Source organism: Saccostrea cucullata, unplaced genomic scaffold (assembly GCF_032062105.1).
Source record: "Saccostrea cucullata isolate Sc308-1 unplaced genomic scaffold, CSIRO_AGI_Scuc_v1 ctg1603, whole genome shotgun sequence".
NCBI classification, from domain to species: Eukaryota; Metazoa; Mollusca; class Bivalvia; order Ostreida; family Ostreidae; genus Saccostrea; species Saccostrea cuccullata.
The window spans coordinates 62070-73565 of record NW_026928907.1 but is presented as its reverse complement, the minus strand read 5'-3'; the positions used below and the strand labels follow the sequence as shown (position 1 = coordinate 73565).

Genomic DNA, 11496 nt, shown 5'->3' with positions numbered 1-11496 from the left:
CTGAAATAGAATTCATACTGTGATTAATGTTTTATACATATGGACAAAATAGTCAATATCTTTATAAAAAATTATGAGTTTGAAGAAAACCGCTGCACTTGGTCACCAAAAAATGAATTGATTTTGAAAATTAATACACAATGCAATCAAAAATTATAGCTATGAACTGACAAACACCCTTATGTTACTTTTTTATCAAGAATAATCTAAAATTAGATCTAAACAAAACTTGCCATTTATAATATGAAAGTTGAGAACCCGCCTCTTCTTCATGACAGATCTTTTAATTTTCACATGGTAGGCTGAGTAGCTGGAGACTATACAAAGGAAATTGAACATTTTGTTTTTACAAATACATGTATATGACGATATTGACTCCCGAGCAAGTCAAGCACTAAATAATGTAAATGTTTGTTCAAGTAAGGCCATAATAAAAATATTCCTAGATTCTCATCCCCGCCCGCCCCGATTTAGATTTTTTTTATTTCTGTTTTTCTTCGTCTAAATTCGATATTCATCTACCATTCTACTGTCGTTTTAAATCCCGCGAAAGTCGACATGATTTTGACAGCTGAAGAGATAGTAATTGCTGTAATACATGCATATATATTTTAAACAAGGGTCATGGGTTGAAAAAGATTGGTGATATTGTGAAGTAAGAGATAATTGAACCTTAACTATGACTTTTATTTGGGTAGATTAAATTACACCGATTGACCAGGTCAATAAGAAATCTGCAAAATTGAGAAAATAAAAAATATAAAATAAAAGCTGCCCGCCCGCCTCGATTTTTAAAAAAATTCGGATGAGAATCTAGCAATTTATTTATTACGGCCTAACAGATTTCATGAAATTTATTATTAAAATGTGCTTGTACCAAAGAACACTGGGATCTTCAATCTGGGTAATCATGTTTTGCCGTCTTCCATGCCCTGTCTTAATGTTTTCCCTTCAACAATCTGCATACTGAATTCACTATACCTGTGATTTAAGAAAATGGACACAGTTAAAAATACAAAATGATATAAATAAAACAAACTTATTTGTCAAATTTGGAGTTGAAACTCTCAGCCACAGCATATTATTACATCAGTCTGTAACTAAGTTTTATGATAACTGAATCTGTAAATTCTCAGTAATAAGCAATTGATACACGGGCACTGGAAGTTAATGTAAATATTTAGTATGTGTATGTATAAAAAAAGTATGTGTATCTTTTTTTTTATACATACACATACTAAATATTAACATTAGCTTCCAGTGCCCGTGGATTGATAAATGTAAAATATTTTTTGTTTTTATTTGTATCTGTATCTGTATATATACGTTGAAGTGACCAATACTGGCTTTTCTACGACGGTACCTACATTGAATACACTCTAAAAGTTGCTTTAATAAAGATTCTGACATGATCAGGCAACAAAGATTTATGTTTTAAAAAAGGTACTACACCTATATGTATACATACACTCTCAAAGTTTCACTCTTTCAAAACATGCACAATGTACTGATCTGAAAGTGAAAGTGAAAACGGCTTAAAATCGTAAACAAACCTTTAGAGCATGCAAACCCGGGAGTTCGAGCAGTTGTCGAGGCAAGAATCTTCTTAAATCTAGATGAAGTGTCAAAAAATTACCACTGGTTTCAAACTTCGTCAAAATAACGATGCAGACCCGCTCAACTTGATTTGAAATGATTGGCTATTCAAGTTTCAACCGAATACACAGTGCCATATTTGGGTTACTGTTCAGAGTAGATCGTTCGTTTTACATTCGAGAAGAGTTTACATATTACTTGAATGAAGAGGATAACATAATACTAAGCTGAAAATTGTGTGTAAAGTAGGTTTTCAGTAGTTTACAATAAAGGCTGTAAATGTGCTGGAGATTTTATTGATGTTGAAGCTTGTAAACAAAACCAATAAACATAGGACTTATCCACGGCAATATATGGGAACCAGAGCAGGGAACCAGTCTAGAAGGCAAAGAAAATTCCGCCAAATAAACAACAAAGAAAGGGATTTGGAATGTTGTCAGTTGTATACATTTTGTGGGCCGGTGACTGCAAGGTAATACGTGTGTCTTATTTGTTGCGAATAATTCGTTTCATTTTATTATAGAAATTTATCCGTCCCAACACTGGCAGAAATAATAATTAGGCCTAATCTGACTTCAAAATTCCTTCCTCTGTTCCCCCAAGTACATGTAACACTGTTCGCTCTCATTTTTTGTTTTTAAATTTTCATTTATATTTTTTGTAGAAGCAAGGAATGTGGAGCTAATGCATGCTGCTAAGGATGGAAAGGTCGTGTGTTTATTTGTTGTGCCTGAGACACCAGTCACAGTTGTACCTTATTTCCATTTTAAATAGGTAATGTCTTTTGAGTTTTTTTAAGTAGAGGGAACAATCCATTTTTCATTCAATATAAATGTAGGATTCTAGAGATAACTTTTTTTTCAACATTGTTGGATACTCACTACGTGATTTTATCCAAAGAAAAGTATATAAATTATTTCCTCACATTTTTTAAAGAGGCCAGGTATGGTGAAGAGATAATTCATTTTTTTTTTCAAAATTCTATTTTCCATGCATTTGTACAGGGAGTCTATATACACTCGAGAGGTGAGCGACAGATTTAAATTTGGAGATGGATGACTTTCAGATGTTGTGATGAAGATTGTTGAAAGAGATTATCAACATAGAACCAATCCATATGAATGTGCAAGTCAGGTGAGGATTGGACTTTAACGTTTAATCAAGAGGTGTTTATATATTGCTAAGCTTAGTGAAAGCACACCACAAACATTTTAAGTATCTCAGTAAGTTTCATGGATATTACAGATGTATCACTATCATATGTTTGACATTGAGTCGCTTTGTCTAAATTTCCATTATGTTTAGTTATACATGTTTTAAGTTTCTTAAGTGTGTCTTCAAAAGCTTGTGCTTTAATTTCAATAGAAATAATGAAAATCTATTTTAAAATTGTATTGTTTTTCTTTATAATTTTGAAAATGAATATTATTAGGACTTGCAGAACACCTGAGTACCCAGATGACTGTTGAACTAATTGGTGAACAAGTGAAGATGTCACAGAGGGGAATCCAATACAGATGTCATGATCAAGAAAATGTACTGTTATCAATGATATGATCATGAATTTGTAAACTTGTAGCGATTTAGAATATGTTTAATATCTGTAATATAACTCTTCATTACTTAATTGTTCACACATTATCATCTTATCTGTATATTAATCACCCCCTCTTATATAACCCCCTGCTGATTGTAATGACCTGTGTTAAGGATCTTATAATATGCTCCTGATCATCAGGAGCAGATCTTGAGTATATGTATAGTGCGACAGAATTTTAGAATAAGATAGGAAGATGGAAATATAGAAGACTTAGTAGATAGAACTGTTAGAGATAGATAAAGCTACTTACTTACTTGAAATATTACCTAATATTTCTTGGATTTATATGTACATGTGATTATTTTACTTGGATTTTATTTTTAGTGAATTATTTTTCCAGAATGTTTCTATTTGTGATGTGCTGTGTAAATAAACTGTAGACTAGAATTTTTGCATCTATTTTCAAGATATGAGGAACAAGCTAGGATAAATTGATTTATTCATGCAAACTGACATTATGAAATGTGTTGTAAGACTGCCCGGTGCGGCGCTACAAACTAACTAGGAAATATCTTGGAGATTTATAGATGAACATGCAAGCATTCATGGATTTGAATGTTATTCAGCCAGAGAGTTTTTGCACAAATTCAATTTTCAGTACAGTAATTTAAACTGGATGTGTAATTTTCAGTACAGTTATGTAAAATGAATATGTTACTTATTATGATTGTCAGTTTTTCAACAGGACATAATTGTAGTTTATTTACATGCAGATTTGCAGAACAAAACACACAGAAATTTTTTTCTCTTTGTGCATCATACACTTGTAAACGTTTTACACCACCATGGTTACATATTTTACATTTATGACGTGTAAATCAAGCACACACATGAAAATGCTTATAGCTGGATACATATGCAAACATGCATCTACCATAACCTATTACATATTTTCCAAGGTGTGTGAAGTTGAGCACTACATGAAAATGTGTGAAGCTGGACACATACACAAATACACATGCATCTGCCACAACCTATTACATATTTTCCAAGGCGTGTGAAGTCGAGCACATACATGAAAATGTGTGAAGCTGGACACATATGCAAACACACAAGCATCTACCACAACCTATTACATATTTTCCAAGGCGTGTGAAGTCGAGCACATACATGAAAATGTGTGAAGCTGGACACATATGCAAACACACTAACATTTACCGCAGACATAAAAACATAATCTAAACTAAATCAAGCACAGACAGGCTCACTGGGTTCAGCTGGACTCGTACATGATCTCATGCATTTTGCAAACTGCATCCTCACATCTATTCTAATAGATTTTTCACCATATTTTGTGTTTGTGAATATGTAAAATGCATCATTTTGCATTACAAGTTAAAGATGTTATTAGCCTGTATATAAGTGCAAATCAAACAGCCTTTTATGTAATTTTTTCCACAGTTTTAATTCAATTCAAACTGCAAAGTTTATTTTATATATGTACATGCACCATAAAGAATAAATAATGTACCGGTATTTTATTTTAAAGTGAAATGGGACCTCCATTTCAAAAGCAGAAATGTGAAATTTATACTTGTCATCTGTATTTTTTTTAAAAAAAATTTTCTCACATGTATCTGAATGTTTAAAGGAAAACAAAAGTCAAAGATAGCTTAATATAATGTTTATATTCAAGGTTATAACTGGATATTGTTTGTGCTGTATATCTGACTCATCATATGATGAGAAGCAAAAATACAGAATATTTTAGATCATTTTTGTTTGGAAAATGAAAATTATCAATATGCCAATTTTTCCCATTGTAATATTATTAATTACTCTATCATTAATATCAATGTACATATTAAAGATCTATGCCATCTAATTCAGAGAGTTGTAGGCAATCCTGGTGCAGATAATATTTTTTTCCTGTGTTTCGTAGTATAGCGGGAACACATTGTAAGCGAAGAATGTATATTAATGGTTTTGGTTGTATATGTGGGTGTGGCCAAAGAAAAGCCAATGAGAAATGAGTATTCAGTAATATGTTCATATCATTCTAAGCCAGTGCTCTTCAATACACACACATTTTTTTTTGCTTTATATATATCATATTTGTATAAATAAAGTGGTAATGGAAATAACAAAACTGTTGAAATGTATTTTAATTTGGATTTTTTCATACATGCAAATATTATAGGATGTTCGTGCATTTTTAACTATTGCACCGAATGCACGTCCGGCATTCTCCTTTGAGACATTATTTACATAGCGACGGACACAGGTTTTCCATAGTTAACCATCTATGGTTTTTGCCTGGACGGTTTTTAATGTCAGTGATAGGGGTACAATTTATTACATGTAAAATATTTTACAAATGCATTGCAGTGCTTGATTTTTTACATTCAATGTAATGTATGTTAAATATTGATGTATTGTTACATGTATGAAAATAAATGCCAGCTGCTCCAACTAAGCTAACCTGGCTTACAGCATAGGTGTTGTATTATTTGAGGTGTAGTCTGTCAAATAATGATGAGTCGAGTGTTTGATTCTGTAGATGACCATTTCTAATACTAATTTCAACTGGAAATGGATACAAGATAATTAAAAAAATATTTGACATTTGTCTTAAAATTCTGGGTACTAACTAGATTAGATTCTTTAAACTAACTGTGAAAATCCAAAGAATAAGTGTATTAAACAATACTCAGCATTTAAATAAGACTTTTATAAAATATGTATATCTAATGAACTTTAGTATGGCATTAAAGGTGAAAGGTTATATTTAATTATCTTTTCGTGTAAGTAAAGGTTACCTTTTCACCTTTACTTTTTGTAAAGTTAATACAAAGATGACCTTGCTTTTTGGAGCACCTTTAATGAAATTTACTTCGCAAGTAAAGTTTTGTAAAGGTGTTTTTTCAAGCAGTGCTTGTTGGGTGTACAATTTTGCGTTTTGCCTGCTAAAGTATATGTCAGTAATTATAAATTTTTGGCGATATTTTTGTTAGCGAATGCAGAGCTTCAGCTCTCTCCAAATGAACACTATGAAAAGCATATTATATTTAATCGATTAAAATTTTAGCAGGCTACTATCAAAACGCCAAAATAAGCACTCCTGCTGAAATAACCCGCTGTGCAGAATTAAGGTGCCTTTTATTTATAATACGAAACAATATCTTTTCCGCTCATAGGTTAAAAGGGAAAAACATGCCAAAAATCAAAATAACCAAACTTTAATATTTTGGGAGAAAACAAGCAATACATGGTGCATATCTTTATATGTACAATGTAAAACACAATAGCGAATTAAAACCCCCAGCCATTTTCAAAGTACGTACACTGCACAAAAAATGCTTAAATAAAAGCAAACAACTTGACGTTTGCAGTGTTACAGAGTATATTTATTTAAGAAAAAAGACGACATGAAACTTACCAAATCTTCTTCTAACTGCTAAAAGAAAATAAAATTTAAATACAGGTACGGTCATGATGTTTAAATACTTAAATAGCTGCTCTCCCTCTCTCTCTCTCTCTCTCTCTCTCTCTCTCTCTCTCTCTCTCTCTCTCTCTCTCTCTCTCTCTCTCTCTCTTTTGAAAATGCTCCAGTGAAAGTAGAAATACCTCGAGAAATGCCTTTAAATTTTGAAAAAAGACAAAATATAAAATCATAATTATTGATACATGTAGTAATTTAACTAACCAGAATAACTCTCAGAAAATTTCTTGAACAGATAACTCTCCTCTGAAAGAAAGAAAAAAAAACAAGTAGTTTAGAAGATGTTTTTTTTCTTTTATAGAGTATATGAGGTGCCATTTGAAAAAAAAACTTAAGTAGAAAGATACCTTTCCTGTACACTATTTTGATAGAAATTTCATCAGTAGCTTACTTATTTGTAATCCCGGTTAAAAGATTGAGTATTAGCGTTTTTTCCTAAATAGGTCTCCTAAAAAAGGGGTACCATTAGTTCCCATGGGAATGTCAATATATAGATTGTTGGAAAACCTGGTCTCAATAAACAGAAATATATATTGTCAATTTTTGACTGATTTTACTTTCGATATCAAAGACTTTTACTATAAGAGATTTCGTAAATTCTATGGTTGATACAATGACCTTGTCAGCAAATACAATTTATCATTGAGTCAAATGCTGACTGACGTTTTTCATACCATTATTTATACACTGAATTGACGACGGATTTTTCCGTTATTTCCTGATCATGACAACGAGCACACGGCGGGTGTGACCGGTTGGCAGGGGATGCTCACTCCTCCATGGCACATGATCCCACCTCTGATGTTTCGGAGGTCCGTGTTTGCTCTGCTCTTATCTTGTATATTGTTTAATGGACGTTGAGATTGAATACTGTTCGTTATCTCCATATCCTTCTTCGAGAAATTCGGAGACTATGCCACAGCTCCTATATTAAATTTCAAGTCATTTGCAGTCATGACAAGGCTCTCAAAAAGCTTAAAATTCTTTATTTTGAGCTAAATTTTAATTTCAAAATGTAATCTTTTTTGAATTTACGGTCACCTAAGAGTTAAATCAAATATTTTAATAAAGCATTTTTAGGATGGCAGATGACTTTGTTGATCACATTTACATTATTTTAAAAACAAAATTATCATCATAATAGCACACTGGAACGTTAAAAAAGTCTCAAAGTTTAAATGAAACAAGAACTCAAATAGTTTTAAGTCAGGTCAAAATGCAGAGATTATTACACTTTCCTTGTCATGTCAGCGCTAATTATACAGGGACATGACGTCATATGTTATTATGGCGTCATATTAAAGTAGTTCAGATAAGTAAATACAAAAAGTGTTAATAGTGCAGTTATGATAGTTATTAAAATATACATTTCATTTTTAGCTAGTTTTTAATCTCAATATGTTATCCTTGTTTGAATTTGCAGTCAACTTTTGACAAGAGTTTAATCAGGTATTGTAATAAAGCATGTAATGTCACAAAACCTTTTTAATCACGTGACGGATATTTATGATATCCTTAAATGTTGCACCAAAATCGCATCGGCACATGTGCAAAACAAAATTATTTTGAGAAAATTGTTGCATAGAGCCATTCATATTGATATCTGGTTTGTTAACTATTTTTATGCCCCCGTAAAAGAAGTTTCGGGGGCATATAGTTTTTGTCGTGTCTGTCTGTCTGTCTCTCTGTGTGTCTGTTTGTCCGCAAAAAATTTAACCTTGCCCCTAACTTTTGATTAAGTGGAAATATGACTATCAGATTTCATATGTATATTTCTTGTGACAAGATCTGTCTTTGGGTACCACCAAATTTAACCTTTTGACCTTGACCTTGGAGTTTGACCCACTTTTACATGAAAATTTTAAAATTTTACTTTGGTCATATCTTTTGAACAGTAGACACCAGGACATTTACACTTCACATATGTAATGTTTGTTAAAAGACCTTTCACTGCATACCAACAACCTTGACCCTTTGACCTTGACCTTGTAGATTTCTGTACTTGTGAAAAAACATTAACCTTTGCCATAACTTTTGAACGGTTAAGGATAGGGCTTTCATACTTCATATATGTAATCCTTGTGAAAAGACCCATCATTGGATATCAAGAATTTTGACCCTTTGACCTTGACCTTTGAGTTTGACCCACTTACTTTTACATGAAAATTTTAAAATTTTACTTTGGTCATATCTTTTGCACAGTAGACACTTTGACCCTTTGACCTTGACCTTTGAGATTGACCAACTTTAAAAAAGCAAACATTGACCATAACTTTTGAAGAGTAAGGGCTAGCGCTTTCATACTTTACATATTTGATCCTTGTGACAAGACCTTTCATTTGATAACAATAACTTTGACCCTTTGACCTTGACCTTGGAGTTTGACCTACTTTTTAAGAAATTGAACGTTGACCAACTTCTGAACGGTTAGGGCTAGGGCTTTCATGCTCTACATAAGTATTTTATGTGGCAAGACCTTTCAGTTAATACTAATTACATTGACCTTTTGACCTTGGAGATTTTTGTACTTATCAAATAACTTTAACTTTAGCTTACTTTCAAATTTCACCATTGTTTTCCAGTGAGAATACCCTACTTTTGGTACCAATTGATTAAATTTGCATTTAAGAAAAGCTTAACCTTTGCTATGTTGCCGTACGGGGGCATCAGTGTTTTACAAACACATCTTGTTTATTCCAGTTTTTGTTACTGCTCAACAAAGATGTAAAGATGCTGAATATCTCATCGTTTTGCTAACTTACCATGACAACCAAAACAATGATGATACCCGGGATTACCTCAACTTTTTAATCGTCAAATTATCTACCTTTTTCTAATGTAGCAATTCACCCTTATCATCAGCAGCTGGGACTCTAAATGGATTTAAAACAAGTCCACTACATGTATTGGGAACTGTTATTCCTTACACATAGGGTTAACGTAAGTTTATTTAGCAAACAATGTCGTATTTCCCTACCTTCCTTTGCTTTTTCTTCACTTTCTGTAGGCACTGAAAAATACATCAAATTTAACAAGATGCCCGAAAGCCATTACGGTTACCATCGTATAATATACAAATGTAAATAAATCTACACAAGTAAACAAAAATAGTTGTAATTGGAGTGTGTTCAGAATACAGTGCCTACTTCTATAATTGCTAATATGTTTATTCAGATGTTTTGGATGAAACCTTGAGCTTTCGAAATAAATCATTTTCTAAAACACTTTACCCTCTGAGCATTATTATACTCTTTCTAAAATATATGAAAAACGTTTGCAGTACATGTATTTCTCTTCAGAACAAAACACCTTATTATACCATTGATTTTTTACTTGCAGCACTTTTCGACAGCCAAAATTTTAAGTTCGTTTAACGTAGAGGTTGCCAATTATTCTCAACTGTACATTTGGTTAAGCTAAGAAAATTTCCTACTAAACATTTTCATTTTACGTTCGTACTTCAATTTATTCTCCTTTTCAAAGTATTATCCTACACAAGAATACATGTATCATATTTTTTTTCTGCTAGTGGCTTTAAAGCTGAACACTACTCGTAAAAATCATAGGCCTCCGTGGTTCCATTACAGTTCCATTAAAATTTTGATTAAAAATATTTGAAACTGAAATTGAATGAATACTAGTATATTTTTACGCGAGAATGGCAGGCCCGTAGGAAGCCATTTCAATAGGGGGAGGGGGACAGCTACATTTTTTTCAGTTGTGGGCACTTTCAACCACCAAATTTGCCTTGTCAAGCAAAACAATTTTGAACGGCCACGAACGCAGTCATCTATTCATTTTTCTCCTTGACAATGGCTTATTAACTTGATACCTTATAAGCTTTTCACATTTCGATGCGACTGTCTGTGTAGTAATAATATACCGCTCTAATTTGACTCTCTTTCGCTGAAAATATTTAGGCAAACTATTTTCTCCGTAGTTATTACTTCAAAACATACCAAACATATCAAAATAAAAAAAAATACATTTGACACGTATCTTCGCCTGTACCCACACATCTTGTTTGAAAAAAAGAAGGGTGGATCAGTCAGAAAAAAAAATAAATTTACCTTTAAAGAATTACTCAACCAAAAAAAATAGGAGGGGGGGGGGTCGAAACTCGAATTCAATTTCACCAGTTGGGGGGGGGTTAGGTTCAGTCTTCTTTCAGTATCAAATTTTCTTTATCAAACGTAATACACTGCCTTATTCGTTTGCCCTACAGTGATGCAACAAAAATGTGTATGTATGTGTGTAGTGGTTGAGGGGGGGGGGGGGCTTTCAATGTAAACCTCCCGTTGCTACTTGCACACGACTGTAATGACCAATGTTTTCTTTAAAAGCAGAAAAAATTGTGTTTGTTTTTAAGTCATTTCCGTATAGTCATGTTAGGATTATGATATTAAGTCTAAATCTTATCTCGATTTCAACGGAACTTTGAGAAATTAATATCGAGATATGCGGGGTATTTTGATACATGTATCAGAGTTGAAGATTTCAACGCAAAGCGTAAATTATTTATTTCATATCATGAATTCTGTAGTCGGTAAAATATATTTCACGCTCATTAAAGTTTTTAAAGACTTAAAACGATTAAAATAACATTTTTTATTGGTAAGATTGTTTTTGCAATGTTTACATTTCAATTTATTTGTCTCTAACATTCCTGACAAATTAGAATTTTGTTCATTTTCTCATGAACTACATGGGTAAGCATGAATATCTCCATTGTTACATCATAATACCTCACTTGACGTCAAAACTATAGTGCATACTGTTTTGCTTTGAAAATGACAGTTGAATGTCATACATTTTGTCGTAACTCATCTGATAAATAATAAAAATATAAAAAATAAAT

At 32.3% G+C, this 11496-nt stretch overlaps 2 long non-coding RNA genes across 2 annotated transcripts; one reads left to right on the top strand and one right to left on the bottom strand.

The window, feature by feature from the left end:
• Positions 1-233: 233 nt before the first annotated feature.
• Positions 234-1688, bottom strand: LOC134279155 (uncharacterized). Its single transcript, XR_009994580.1, has 3 exons — positions 1554-1688; positions 878-981; positions 234-317 (listed from the first exon to the last, which is right to left on the bottom strand). It is a non-coding gene; the product is annotated as an uncharacterized LOC134279155 (long non-coding RNA).
• A 246-nt stretch (positions 1689-1934) lies between these two features.
• Positions 1935-5631, top strand: LOC134279154 (uncharacterized). Its single transcript, XR_009994579.1, has 4 exons — positions 1935-2068; positions 2261-2370; positions 2605-2730; positions 3029-5631. It is a non-coding gene; the product is annotated as an uncharacterized LOC134279154 (long non-coding RNA).
• The last annotated feature ends 5865 nt before the right edge of the window (positions 5632-11496 follow it).